The 15,786-nt window shown below is 40.0% G+C and overlaps 1 pseudogene; it reads right to left on the reverse strand.

The window, feature by feature from the left end:
* LOC143651471 (RNA polymerase II elongation factor ELL2-like) overlaps nucleotides 1-13,639 on the reverse strand; it is a 35,213-nt pseudogene extending 21,574 nt beyond the window's left edge.
* Between the last annotated feature and the right edge of the window lie 2,147 nt (nucleotides 13,640-15,786).

A 15,786-nucleotide genomic window follows, 5' to 3' on the forward strand; every position in this document is an offset into this window, starting at 1 on the left:
AAGGTACAAGGCGATGTCTGCTGGCCCTTCTCTTCCAGCTTCTGGCATCTCCTGGAGTGCTCCCCCTTTGCATCCTTAAACGTCTGTGGCCTGGTTTCATCTCTCTGCTCCCTCTATGGTTTCTGCCTTTTCTTCCCTTCATATGGGGCTCCATTAAAGGATTAAGACCCACCTGAATTGAGTGGATCACATCTCCATTAAAACAATTTAACCAAAATGTCCCACCCACAATTGGGTCTGCCCCCACAAGATTGGATTAGAAGTACATGGCTTCTCTAGGTACATAATAGGCTCACACCAGCACAAATCTTGTAAATTATGAAGCATAATAATAAAATGGGCACTCATGCCCCTGCCTCTCAGCTTAAGATACTAAGCATTGCAAAAACGGTTCAAACTCTCTTTGTGGTCCTCTCCAGTGCCCTATTCCCACCTGCCCCAGCAGTCTCCATCAGCCCCACCCCTTCTCCTACCAACTGGAAAAACCAGTATGCTGACATTTTTACCGTTCCATTTTTTTCATTAGTGTTATATAAATATGTGCCTTTAAAGGATCATTTACCTCATTTTTCCTTGTTTTGTTCTTTGTAAAAAATGGCATTGTACTGTTTGTATTCCATAACTTCCTGTTTTCACTCAAACCGTACTTCAAAGCTCCATTTGTGTTCATGAGTGTAGCTGTAATTCATGTATTGTGTCACTGGCTAGTACTTCCTTCTGTGACTCTAGCACATTTTTCGGTCCACTCTCTTATTGCTGGGTTCTTTCCACTTGACTATTACAAACAATACTTACTGCTACTACTAGTTTTGGACATTTCTACCTGGGCAAACATGTAAGAGTCATTACCATACTTGGACCTGATTTTTGCATACACTATGAAGTCAGGGGGAATTCAGACTTTTTCCCAAAATGGATGATAAATCCTAACATTTTATTAATATGCAATGCATGCACTGTCATATGTCAAATCTCTATATGCCTGTGGGTCTGTTTCTGGATTTTTAACTTGTCTATTTTCCATCCCTCCACCAAAAGCAGACTGCCTTAATTGCTGTTAATTTATAATCAGTCTTGGTAATTAGTAGGCAAAATACCTACTTGCTTTTTCTTCTTCAAGGCATTTTGGTTATTCTTGTTCTTTTGAATGTGTACTTTGAAAGCACACATTCAAAATGTGGCATATCGGAGGGCTTACGCTTCCAGGAATGATGGAACAACAGGGTCTAGATTTACTCTCCCATTTTAATACCAGGAAATGGGGCATAATGAATATAATAATGATTTTTGGAATATTGGATAACAGCATGGTACAGTGGTTCCTGAGAGCAAGGGGAAAACCAAGAGGTGAGTCCACTGTTCACTGCTTTAAGAGCAATTTCAGGTCACAGCGTGGGGTGGGGGAGGGGCAGACCCAAACCCAGTGTTCTAGTTTGCTAGCTGCCGGAATGCAACATAGCAGAGATGGATCGACTTTTAATAAAAGGGGATTTATTTAGTTAAATGTGTAGTTCTTCAGAGAAAAGGCAGCTAACTTTCAATTGAGTTTCTTTCTTACATGGAAAGGCTCAGGGTGATCTCTGCTGGCCCTCTCTCCAGGCCTCTGCGTTCCAACAACTTCCCCCAGGGTGATTCCTTTCTGCATCTCTAAAGGTCTGGGCTGATCTGCGAGTGCTGAGATAAGGTATACTGAGCTGCTTGGGCTGTGCTACCTTGAGCTCTCTCATTTAAGCATCCAGCCAATTAGATCAAACATCATTCATTGCAGCAGGCACGCCTCCTAGCTGACTGCAGATGTAATCAGCAACAGATGAGGTTCACCTGCCATGGGCTCATGGCCATAGCAACAGAACTAGGCACCTTCACCTGGCCAAGTTCACACCTGAACCTAACTACCATACCCAGCTCCATGGTTAGCTCAGTTCAGAGTTCAGAAGGGATGAGGTGGCTGGAATTTATGGGGCAACATACTAGAAAGGAGGCAACTGAAAAGAGGGAGGATTACAAAGATGTGTGAAGTGATCCCCTTGAGTCTTCTGCCCGTACATGTGAGGAGACACCTGAGGTTGAGGAAAGTGCCACCTAAAAGGAGTAGGTAACACCACCTAAAAGGAGTAGCTCACACAGAGCCAAGAATAGCTTTTATTTCCATCAGCCAGAGTGGAAAGACTTCCTAATACATGAGGCATATGGTAGAGTCTGAAAAAGGATATTGCCTTAGTAGGAAAGTCAAATTAGCCCAGACTACAGACTGTTCTGGACCTGCCATTAAAAAAAAAAATGAGAAGATTTCACTTCAAATTCCATTTTGATGAAATATTCGGCTTTATTTAGACCATTTTATTTTGTGTTTACCTTTTGTCAGACCTTTTCTGTTTCCCTCTGTGTCTTTGCCTTATTTTTATTCTTATTAGATCCTTTGCTCATTCTGTTTTTCCCTTTGTACTGGTTTGGAAGAGGCATTTTCAATTTTATTCTCTTAGAGGTTACCCTTAAAATTTTAGCATCTACAATTAAGTCTAAGTTAATCAGTATGTTTACCCTTCTCTTCTCCTTACAAGAATCTTGAATTAATTTAACATCAGCCTTCCCCTCCCAGTTTAGCTTAGGTGCTATTTTTGTCCAGGTTTTTAGTTTCATCATGCTAGCATTTTAACTCCATAAATTAGAAATTATTGTTATCCTTTTATCCAGCTTGTTCAGATTTATCCTTGTTAATTATTTTCTTTTTTCTCCATTCCTTCTTGTACCTTCTTGGAGATAATTCTTTAGAAGTTCTTTTAATGAAGATTTCAGCCAACATATTCATTTTGTCTTCATCTGAAAACACCCTTATTTTATCCTCATTCTTTATGTGTACAACTTTTATTATGAAAGTGTTAAAAATACTGAAGAGTTATAAGAATAGAATAAAGGAAAAAACTGTGTGCATATGTGTATACTCATAATTTTTTGCTGAACTTTCTGGAAATACGTTGCAAACATCACGACATTTCACTCCTAAAAATCTCAGCATGTGTCTCCTAAAAATATTAACATTCTCCTATATAACTATAATACCAATATCACACTAAAGAAAAATTAACAATACTTCCACAAAGTTATCTCATATCTGGTCCATATGCAAAATTTCCCAACTGCTCCTAAAATACCTTAAGAGTTTTTTTTTGTTCTATTTATTGAAAGAAATTTTCTTTTGGATACCGGAGACAAACATCTTTATTAAGGACACCACCAAAATTTGGCAAATATTTCAAAACAGACTTGTAAACATAATGTTTCCCTTTTCAACAGGCAGCACTTTGAAAAAATATAATACGACAAACAACTTGACTTAACATTAGCTCAAAATCCTTACATTTTTGACCCCATAACTTTTATGTTCCCACATGATAAAAACAGTGACAGTTTAAATCAAAGTCAACAGATAAACTCTGTGAAATGAAAGTTTGTGCTGTTGCATGATTCACAGTATGGTATGGTTAAATATATCTGCTCTTTTTTATATTCCTGGCACCCAGGATGAAAAAAAAATCTTTAAATATACATTTCATGTAGGTAATAGCTTCTTTGCATATCTCTCTTCAAAAAATACTTTAGAGCAGTGTTTAAATAGATTACCTACACGGTGAATTTTATAATTTCTCCCCAAAACTATAGCACTGGTGAAGCTGTTATGTGCCCCCAAAAGATCATGGTCTTCTAATCCATTCCAGTGGGCGCAGACCTTTCATGGGTGGGACGCTTTGATAAGTTGTTTCAGTTGAGGAGTGCCTGAGGGTGGGTCTTAATCCTTTCACTGGAGTCCTTTATAAGAGGATAAAACCCAAAAAAAGTCCCAGGGGAGTTCAGAAAGAAAAAGATGCAGAAGCTGAAAAAGGAAACCACAGATGGAGAAGCCGGAAGCTGAAAGCAGCAAACCCCGGGAGATAGGGACCAGCAGACACTACCACGTGCCTTCCCACAGGACAGAGGAGCCCCGGATGCCGGCAGCCTGTGTACAGAGGCCAGGTGCCGTCTAGTTGAGGCCTTGAGCTGCCTAAGAGCTGTAAATTGTAAGTTAATAAATCCCCACTATAAAAGCCAACCCATTTTCTGGTATATTGTATTTTGTCAGTTTTAGCAAACCGAAAGAACTATAGATCTGTTTCATTTTCATAACATCGATTTTGCCCAACATTTATAAAGCTGACAAACTATTGAAATGGAAATGCTTTTGTCTTCCACAATAGAGGAAGCAATTTGATAGAAACAAACAACCAACAGTAACACTCGTCAGTTGTTTAACCTGAGTGTTTGCCCTAATAGTAGCAGCGTCACATCCGCACAACCACTGCACACACACAGTGTGGGCACAAGCTTCAGAGGCTGGTAAGCCACAGTGAGCAGCTCACTGTCCTAATCAAGCTGGGAACAGTGGAGCGAATGACTGACCACACAATGCATACAACTAGCAAACACCTTGTGCTGGTTTAAAAGGATGCATGTTCACTAGAAAAGCCATGTTTCAATCTTAATCCCATTTTGTAAAGGCAGCCATTTCTTCTAATCCCTTTTCAGTACTGTATGTTTGAATCTATAATTAGGTCATCTCCCTGGAGATGAAATTCAATTAAGAGTAGTTGTTAAGCTGGATTAGGTGAAGATGTGTCTCCACCCATTTGGGTGGGTCTTGATTATTTTACTGGACTCCTATAAAAGAGGACAAATTTTGGAGAATGCAAGAGAATCTGTGAGAGCAGAGAATGCTGCAGCACCACGAAACAGAGAGTCCTCTAGGCAGTGACCTTTGGGGATGCAGGAAAACGCCTCCTGGGGAGCTTCATGAAACAGGAAGCCAGGAGAGAAAGCTAGCAGGTGATGCTGTGTTTGCCATGTGTCCTTTCAGCTGAGAGAGAGAGAAGCCCTGACTGTGTTCGCCATGTGCCTTCTCACTTGAGAGAGAAACCCTGAACTTCATCGACCTTCTTGAACCAAGGTATCTTTATCTGGATGCCTTTGATTGGACATTTCTGTAGACTTGTTTTAATTGGGACGTTTTCTTGGCCTTAGAACTGTAAACTAACAACTCATTAAATTCCCCTTTTAAAAAGCCATTCCATTCCTGGTATATTGCATTCTGGCAGCTAGTAAACTAGAACACACCTTAAGCCAACCATTGCAATGCAGGGAGTGGGGGGCAGTTAACATGCAGGGCAGATTGATTATTCTAGGTCAAGTCAGCCTCTATGTACATAGGTGTATGGCTATCTATGTGCCGACATATACACTTTCCTATTTTTTTTTTTTTTTTTTTTTTTTGGTATTAGCTGCATGGTGGGGTCACATTTCATTATTTTTCCATGTGAGTATCCCATTATTGCGGCACCATTCGTTGAAGTTTTGTTTGTTTTTGGGAAGTGCATGGACTGGGAATCGAACCTGGGTCTCCTGCATGGCAGACAAGAATTCTACCACTGAGCTACCCTTGCACCCCCAACTTTTCTGTTTCCTAACCCCCCAATATAATGTTTTAATTTTTTTTTTGAAATTTGTGCAAATTTCTAAATCTTCTACCCTTTAAAGCAAAGAGTTCGCATTAAGGAACGTCAGAAAATTTATGTTTATCTAAAAGCATTTCACTTTCTAAATTAATGTTTGTTTTTTTAAGCACCCAACCTTGAAGTGTGAACACTAGACCCCCAATATCTAAAATCATCATTTCTAATGACAAGCACAAGTTTTTGAGAGAAACAAAATTACTTGAAGTATAGATACTGGATCACCAATAACTATCTAAAAAATCATTTCTTATTGACACAACATGGGTCTTAAGGGGAAAAAAGAGCCAGAAAAAGCAGCTTCAAAACATGCAAGGAAGCAAAGAAAAGTAGGGGGAAAAAATTCGAGTTTACTAGTAATGAAACTTTTAGCAGGCAAAGTTTCATTTCAATAGAATTGTAGGGCAACTCGTTTGAAATTTTAAATAAATAAGCTTAAGTTTATTTACATCTTCTGGTCCCAGCTGAGTTCTAGTGCCAGACTCCATTCCTGTTGGTCAATTCACCTTTTATGCTTTAGCTGTGAGCCATCTTATTATGCAGATGCTCGCATCTGGGCTTTTCTTCATGGTAATTGGGAGTCAGCCGCTTGATCTTCTGATATTCTTGTTAAGACTTGCTCATGAACATCTGATCCTCTCCTGAGCCTGGAGAAAGTCCCTTTCGTTGTGCATCCAGCCTGGTAAAGGGTCCAGCTACAGCCTCTGTGCTGGCCTGAAGGTCTGTGCCCATCCCACTCGCCCTTGACGTCACTGTTGTCCTGGCATTGCTCACAGGAGTCAGCAGCGAGATATTTCATCAAATAGTCCGGGTTCCAATGGTTGAAGAAGGCGCCATGAAGGCAGCACAACTCCCTTTAAATTCCTTCACTGGAATTTGGACTGGTGTTATTTAGCTTGGTGATGTCATTAAATTAAAATTTTTAGCTTTTTAAAATTTATTTTTATTTTTTATATTTTATTTTATTTATTTATTTTTATTTAGCTTGACAATGTCGTTAAATTAAATTTTTAAAAAATTTTTGAAAAAAATAGTTTAATTGAAAAATGGACTATAAATATGCACTAACAATTCACAGAAGCTGAAAAGACAAATAAATGGTCAATAAACATAAACGTACATATATATAAATATATAACAGGCTTTTCAGGAAACTTCCTATTTTTCTATTCACTTCTGCTTTGGTTGAGGGGCTAAGGTTTCCCTCTGCGTCCCCCCCAGTTTCTGACATCACGCCACCATCACCCCCTTCACCTTTCTTTTCTTTTTTTATGGTATTTTTTTTTAATTGTGAAAAATAACCTATAGACAAAAAAGCAGTGAATTTCAAAGCACACCGCAACATGTCATGCTTTTCCATTTGGTCCTTTTCCTTGTGCTTTTTTAGATTTACTTTTGGACTTTTTGTGAGATATTGAGTGGTGTCCTCCCACAGGCGATGGACACCGTAGAACTGAACTAGGGGTGAGACTTCCCGAGAAGCCCTAGGGGTGCCCCGTCCTGCTGGGCCTCATAGCTACAACTGCTTTCATTAAGACGGTCACCAGGTGGGTGCTGAGTCCTCCGCCTTCTGGAGTGCAAGGGGAACCGGAGTCTGTGGAAGAGGATCTGGTGGTGGGTGGGTGGAGGCAGCAGCTGCGAGGGGCAGTGGCAGACCTGCAGCAGACTTGTCACTGGTGGGGTTCAAATGACTATTTAACGTCGGAGGTACTCTATTTGTCAGGTGAGATATTCAAGCTTTTTTAGTCGTTAAAAGTTCAGTGACATCTGAACTCAAAAGGCGTTTCAGAGAAGGAGAAGATGCAGCGTCTCTACTGGAACAAAGGGGAGATTCTGAGATGGATTCAGTTTTCTAGAAAGCACTGAGTCCAGTGAAGGTCTGTTAGTCTGTGTCCAGGCCATTCTCCTTGAAGGTCTTGAAGAACCTAATCCCGTTAGGTATATATGAGGTCCTTTGGGCACCTGTTGCAGAATCGCTCGGAGGGAGGACCTGTCTTTTTGGTCGACGTCATCTTCCTGCAGATGAGCAGGGGGCTCCAGTTTCTTGCAGCCTTCAGTGCCACTGGGTGAATCCCTCCGTCCCTGCATGGCTGCTGGGAAAGCTCTGCTGCCGCCCAGTGTCTTCCCAATCGCGCCTGCAGGATTCACGGAGCTGGCCTTTTCCTCGCAGGCCCCGACTCTGAAACAGCTTGAGGTGCTTTCCCAACATAGGGTAGGCCAGGCTTGGTGACTTCTGTGCTACGGCTGCGGGGTGACTCCTCTGTCTGGGCCATTCTCGTGTCATCCCATACAAGTCGTTTGTTGCACAAACTGTACTGTGATCTTGTATAAATCCCAGGCGGTCGAGCTGGGAGGCTCCAAAGCTGGAGAATATTTGCTGGAGCCGTGGTGAGCGCTGCCCTGAGGTGGGTCCTCACCCTGCACTGGCAAATGGAAGCTAAAGTGATGCACTTCCCTGGAAAGACCGTTTTGGGGAATTTTGACACGTCCTTGGAGCCTTTGGAATGGAATTGAAGGTCGTAAAGGAATTCAGTTCTTGTGACTGGCACGGCGACCTCCGTGAGGCCCACCCCCGCCAGCCCCCAGTCATCCACACCACGGCCCGCAGCCCACTGCCACTTAAACTCCCAGGGTGGGGGCGCCACCCCGCCTCTATGGCCATCCCCCTGCCGTCGTACTCAGTAGATGTGCTTTTCTAACTTGATTGCCTTATGGTCAGGTTTACATGCTCTATTTGGTTGTTAAATTTCTTTTGTCTCTTTTACTTTAAAGCTGTCCTCTCACTGTTTAATGGGGTTGACATTTTTCAATCTAGTGATTTTTTGAAATGCTTCCCATATGCTCTATTTATCTAAAGGCTTCCTCATGATGCTATTTAAACTTGTCCTTTATTCTATATGTTTCCTGTAAATGAAACATTAGCTCTAGAGAGCTGATTGTTTCTAGTCAAATATTTTGGCAGAAAAATTTACAGGTAATAGAGTTATATTGCATCACAGCAGGAGTTACCCAAAATCGGGCCATCCCACTGTTAGAGATGCTAAGTGTGATCATTTGGTTAAGGTTCAACCTCATTCTTTATAGACATTTTGTTTTTTTCGCAATTTTAGAAAAGTGTAATTTATTCCCGGCACTTTGAAAATATTATTCCAATGTTTTCTTGCTTTTATTGTAGCTGTTGAAACAGATAACTCTATTTTCTTTTCCATTGTTAAGATTCTGCTTTTGAGAATGTCTAGCTAACTTTTAAGAATACCTCTTTTGGGTGTTTGGTAGTTTAATTATGCTGTATTTAGGTGCTGAGTTCTTTTATTAATTTTGCTTACACTGGGTCTCCTAAATCTCACAATTTAGCTTTGTTCCACTCTGGAAAAATCTAAACCATTATCCCTTCAAATATGGTCACTTCTTCCTTCGGTCTCTTAGCTTCTTCCGAACTCTAATAGGATGTTTTTTGGACCCTCTAACTCGATCTTTCATGCCTCATAATCTCATATTTTCCAACTCAAACTTTCTGATATGAATCAGTGTGATTTCATCTTTCAGTTCAAAAATTTCTGCTCACCTGATTTTATTATGTTCTTTGACCTCTCTACAGGATTTTAAGAATCTCAATTTTTTTTCCATCTACAGAAATTCTTTTTCAAATATGCGTGCTCATTTTTTTTTTTTTTTTTTGCATTGGCAGGCACTGGGAAACGAACCCGGGTCTCTGGCATACCAGGCGAGAACTCTGCTTGCTGAGCCACCGTGGGGCACCCCCTTGCTCATTTTTAATAGACATACTTTTTACTCTTGATTCTCTCTTTTACTTCTTTAAGAACAGTTAATGGCTTTTTATACCACTCTATCTGATAATTCTGATATTTGGAGTCTTTATAGTATGCTTCTGTCATAGTTTTTTCTGCTTTCTTTTGCTCAGGATGATTTTCTTCTTCTGATGTTACGTGATTTTTGTTTGGAAGTTTACACTTTGCAGACTCTTTCTGTAATATTTCAACAAACCGGGATGAGGGTGCATTTCTCCAGTATTTGTTTGTTTCTTCCAGGGACCTGGAGGCACTCGAGACTCAGGTCCTTATTAAGCAAACTTTTCCTTAAGAGGTTTTCCGTCACAGATGGATTGTATGGGTTCAGTACAGGCTGATTTATAATCATAGAACCTCAGAAGAGACTTTTGTTTTTTTTTACTGTTTATCTAGAAACAAGACTTAGCAAATCAATTATTCCCAAAGGTCATCTCACTTCCCTCCTTTACCTCTACTTCCTTTTCAAGCACGGCCACAAGGCATTTCTTTCTTTTTTGATGCACTGTCCATTCATTCAAAAGTGTATATGTGGTGTGTTTATCTATCTATCCACATTAATATTTATGTACACGTATATATAAAATGAGAATTGTTACCTAATTTGCAATCAGAGAATTTCAGAATCTCTAGTCTACCACATTGTCAGTTATAACAGTGTTCTACAAAGAGTTGTTTTACACCATGTCCTTGGATCTGCATTATGCTTTTATGGCACACACAGTTAGCATTCTTTTGTGACTGTATTTTTAATGCAGCGCTGCTCTGGAATTGAGCCTTGTGTAGCATAATTTGCCATGCGGGTTATAGCCTAAAAAAATATGCACTGTTGGGTTATGACCATTTTTTGACTTGTTTTACTCTCCACCTAGGAAGCAACTCCTAAAGACTTAGAATGCATCTCACCCATGGCTACATTACCACTGGTTGCTGGTTAGCTGGCTCTTCAAAAGTAAAAAAAGCCCTGATTTGCAATGTTTGCTAATTCTGTAGTGTATACACTTGAGCCATGGCCAATTTCATGCAACCAATAGTCTAACAACTGGCTCAAAAAATTCCTGAAATTTTAAGAATTGGTTCTTGCCAGCTGGTAGAACCGTTTCCAGCATACTTCTGCCACACGGCATGCAACAGAGAGGATTCTCAACAAATATTGTCGAATTAAAGTGTAAACCAACTTTTCAAAACCTTCTGCAGTGCTAAAAATAGTCAGCAATTCCTCCCATTTTTCAGATTTTTTGAAGTGGTAACTCAAGTAAGATTGCCTCTCCATGCCTCCTGTTTTGATATCTTTCCAGATTCAAGCAATGAGATGACTAAGTGCCTTGTTCTTAAATGTTTTCTTTCAATTTCCTATAAGACTACAAAATGAAATGATTCAAATGGGTATGATAGCTTCTTCATGACGCTAAAAGCAAAGTTTACTGTAAGAAAGTTTCAACGTATTTAGTGCCTCTCTAGGTAATAACACAATGAAGAGTTGGCTGTAATGCAAAAAGCAAAATGCCTGTTTTGCAAAAATGGAAGAAGAGAAAAATCCTACATTAGGGTGGATTCTTCCCAGGCATGAGATGATTGTTTTTTTAGTACAATATGCACAGTATTCCCAATTGATTTAATCAATACGTTTCACTGACTGTTGGGCAAAGGTATCCAATGAATTCTTAAAAGCATACAAATTTAAAGGAAGCAGAACTGTTTCCAGGTTTAGTGATCAGAACAGGCTTCATAAAAGATAGCATTTGAGTTGGGTTCAAAGGATAGGCAGAATTTAGCCATGTCAACTTGGGAACAGTTTCAGTGTAGAAGAAATATCTAAAAACTACATCATATCTCTGCATCTCCCTGAATTTATGTTCTTCCCTGGAGTACTGTTAATGCTATAATAATTTATAGAGGTACATGAAAGATGTCTTAGCTGTTGAAGAATGAATAGCTTCTCCCTGAAGAGGGGGGAAAGAATTAAACTAGTAAAGTCTAAACTTCTCCCTTTTCTCCAGCTTTAAGGGTTTACTAATTCTGCTAAGAAATTCCACCATGGAATTTTCATGGCTCACTCCATTTTAAAGGAAAATAGCTAAAATAATTTTTCAAAGTAAAGACTTTTAAATTTCAAAAGTTTTGGGAATGTGGTTGGATAAGATTGACTCAAAAGTTTTCTTAGAGCATCACTGAGTTTATTACATGTTTTCCTAAGGCGGGCCCAGCCAAAAATTGAGCACAGATTTGAGGGATTCTGGGTTTTTCAGGTTAAGTTTCAATATTAACCATTTTGAAAGTTTGTTGTTAACAGATGATGATTGATTGTCCCCATTGTCTAAAAGCCAGAAACTTGGAACTCACATTTCTCCTCATCACCTTCCTCTAGTCAATCACCAATCTTATTTGGTATGTCTTGGTAATATTTCTCAACTCAATTCATTTCCCTCCATCTCCTTTACTACTGAGTTGGGGCAACTACAATTTTATACCTTCATGCAGAAAACTACAGGAGCCTCCTTTTTGCTTCTAGTTTTGTTTTTTCTTCTTATCAGTTATGATTAATTTCTGCTGTCTATAATAAAAAACATAAATCACAGCTATTTAAACAAATAAAGGCATATTTTTCTCAAATAAAGGAGATCTGTGGCTAAATAGAGTTCTAGGACTGGTATAGTAGCATTTTAAACAGAAGGCATGAGTCTCCCTCCATATTTCTGCTTTGCCATTTCAGCATATGACTTCTATCCTCAAGGTTACCTCATGATAACAAGATGGGCACTATTGTTCCAGCCATCCCATCTGCATTCCAGGTAGCAGCAAAAAAAAAAAAAAAACAAAAACAAAAAAAACCAAGAGGATGGCAAGGGCGAAATAATGTTCCTGTCAAGTTATCCATCCCCCTTTAAAGAGCTTTCCTAAAAGCCCCATGAAACAACTTTCACATATAGCTCATTGAGCACCCTATTTGCAAGGGAGCCTAGGAAATATAATTTTTAAATGGGAAATATTGCCATCCCTAATAAAAGGAGGCTCTGTTAATAATGAAGAGGAAGAAAATGGATACTGAGGAGTCAGCCAGGAGTAATTTGTCACATTCTTACTATCTTTTCTTCATGCCACAATCCCTACTAAAATGCAAATTGGGCACATCAGTCATCTACATAAAATCCGCCTATTGCCCTCTTTTATTCTCTAACTTTCCATCCAAGGACCTGCATGATCTGCCTCTTGTGCTTTATCTCTTGCCATTCCCTACCTCAAACTTTATGCCCTACCCATGATTAGAGGCTCCCTCCCATTACCTGAACTCCCAGGACTAGGCACAGGTTACTTGCTCCTCACCCACCTCAAGCCCCACTGCCTGCTTACTTCCAACTTATCCTTTAGAATCCTTTGGATTCAGGATAGACTTTGTTGGAAGTCTACCATGACCCCTCAAAGATGGACCAGGTGTTCCATCTTTGTGCACCTTTCCTTACATTTAGGAAAGTAAAAGTGTCCTGCAAGGATAGAAGGTATCATCTAGCCTTGCATTTAGCCCCTTGTCCTGTATTTATCCCTGACTTGTCTCTCTCCCCAGATTGACTGTACACTTATTGAGAAATGGCCTTAGTCTCTTTGCACCCCTGACCTAGCATAGTGATTGGCACATCAGAGCACTCAATAAATTTCAGTTGAATGAATAAAAGAATTAATTGATTCAAGCATGGATTGGTGATGAAATCATTTGTCTGGATGACTCCAGCACTGGGTGCAGGCCCAGGAGTAGACAGCAGAGGTGGCGGGAGGGACGGCAGAGGTGGCGGAGGGACAGCAGAGGCACAAAGGAGTCAAGGCCACATGGAAATGACTCATCACAGTTGATTGCTTTGGCCCCCGGATATCATGGTTTTAGATACGAAAGTGATAGAAAATTGTGAAGTGAAGAGGGAAATTTTTTTTTCATGACTATCAGAATTCATATCTAGGATAATTCAAGTAGAGTTTGAGATGAGTGGTGATTCATGGAAGCTTTCCAGAAGTCCTGTGGGCTGATCTCTGGGTCTGAAAATACATGTACTAGATATAAAAGATAATTTTACCAATGATGTTAAACAAACCTTTGAAATTTCCTTAAGAACCTCTCATTAAAGGAACACCATGTTTTCTTATTATATCTGCTAAATTATGCTACCATAGAGTTGGGTCTTTGCTGAGGACTGAGGGGTTGGTGGAAGGAAAGTCCCTCCACCCTCTGAGATCAGCAGGCCTGTGGAAGGGTGAGCATCTGGTGCTCTACACGGACCGTGCAGACACCACGTCTTGCCCCATCGTGCCTTAGCAGGGGAAGCATTTGAGGATCCTTGTCATAAGCCACTTGATCTTTAAATTTTAGGGATTTTTCCTGAAGAAGATAAAGCCATTGGGAGAAAAAAAAACATGGCTCTAACATGAATCAATGGACAAAAAGACATATGGGATTTAAAAGCCCATGTAACATAACCCAGAGGCAGTCTAGCAATTGTGCCCTTTTTGTTTCAGAGCCACGACCTGTGCCTGCCATACAGAATTCTTTGTGTTCAAAGAATATTTAGTGAATGGAGGAATGAATGATTTTGTAGTGCTGACTTAGTTTCCCAGGGCTGCCATAACAGAGTACCACAGATTAGGTGACTTAAACAACAGAAATTCATTGTCTCATGGTTCTGGAGATTAGAAGTTCAAAATCAAGGTGTCAGGAGGGCTAAGCTCTGCTTCTGAAATCTGAAGGGCAGACTCTTTCCTTGCCTGTTCTGGTTTGCTAGTGTTTACCAGCAATTCTTGGCATCTGTTCTAGTTTGCTGGCTGCTGGAATGCAATGTGCCAGAAACAGAAAGGCTTTTAAACAAGGGAATTTAATAAGTTGCTAGTTTTTAGTTCTAAGGCTGAGAAAATGACCCAATTAAAACAAGTCTATAGAAACGTCCAATCTAAGGCATCCAGGGAAAGATACCTTGGTTCACGAAGATTGATGAAGTTCAGGGTTTCTCTCTCAAGTGAGAAGGCACATGGTGAACACGGTCAGGGTTTCTCTCTCATCTGGAAGGGCACATGGCGAGCATGGCGTCATCTGCTAGCTTCCTCTCCTGACTTCCTGTTTCATGAAACTCCCTGGGAAGTATTTTCCTTCTTCATTTCCAAAAGTCGCTAGCTGGTGGATTTTCTGCTTCTCGTGGCTATATTGTTCTGCTCTCTCCAAATCTCCTGCTTTCTCCAAAATATTTCCTCTTTTATAGGATTCCAGAAAAACTAATCAAGACCCACCTGGAATGAGTGGAGACATGTCTCCACCTAATCCAGTCTAACAACCACTCTTGATTGAGCCACATCTCCAGGGAGATAATCTAATTAAAGTTTCAAACATACAGTAGTACTGAATAGGGATTAGAAGAAACAGCTGCCTTTACAAAATGGGATTAGGATTAACATATAGCTTTTCTAGGGTACATCCATCCTTTCAAACCGTCACAGCATCCTTGGTTTAAAGCTGCTTCACCTCAAGCTCTGCATCCATCTTCACCTGACTGCCTCCTCTATGTGTTTCTTCCTTTTTCTTTTAAGGACACCAGTCATATTGGATATAGTCCATCCTGCTGCAATGTCACCTCATCTTAACTAGTTACATATGCAAAATCTTATTTCCAAATAAGGTCACATTTTTGGGGGTGGGAAGCAATATTCAATCCAGTTATAAATCCTAGTCTTTCTTCTGCTAAAGAGATCTCCTAAACAGGAAAGTTTGAGAATTGTGTGTGGTCTAACAATCAGTGATTAGACCCAGCTGTGCCTGATTTTGTATTTTTGTTTTTAGCTAGCCTATTAAAAGATATGACTGAAATCCTAATTTTATTGTAAGTCTCAAAAGTTGAACCTTAATTCCTAGTTATTTTGTGTCACCTTTGTCTCTAGGAGATTAAATTGGGATTAATCTCTCAATTTAATTGTATTGGTTTAACTGTATTTCTTCATTTCTAGTGGAAAGGTCATTTTATTATAGATGGCAGTTTCATGGCTAAAGCAGATCAAGAGTGATAAGACAAACTAGGAACTAATGAGTGTATTCACCAATTGATTAAAAAAGTGTCTATTTAACTGCCAGTTACCTACCCTAATAAAGAGGGGGGTTGTCCATTTAATAACCACACCAGTTTGAAACTGTTGTGTGCCGCAGAAAAGCCATGTTCTTTAATCCTGATTTAATAATGTAGGGTGGGATCTTTTTGATTAAGTTGTTTGCATGGAGATGTGACCTACCCAATTCTGTGGGAATGTCTCCACACATTCAAGGTGGGTCACTTACTGCAGGCTTTTAAGAGGGAACGATTTAGGAAAAAGCTTCAGAGCTGACACAGACATAGAGATGCAGAAAGAAAACATCCCTGGGGAAGCTGTTTGAAACCAGAAGCCAACGGACCAGCAGTTGTTAGCCCTGTGCCTTT

Source organism: Tamandua tetradactyla, chromosome 12, assembly GCF_023851605.1.
Source record: "Tamandua tetradactyla isolate mTamTet1 chromosome 12, mTamTet1.pri, whole genome shotgun sequence".
NCBI lineage: Eukaryota > Metazoa > Chordata > Mammalia > Pilosa > Myrmecophagidae > Tamandua > Tamandua tetradactyla.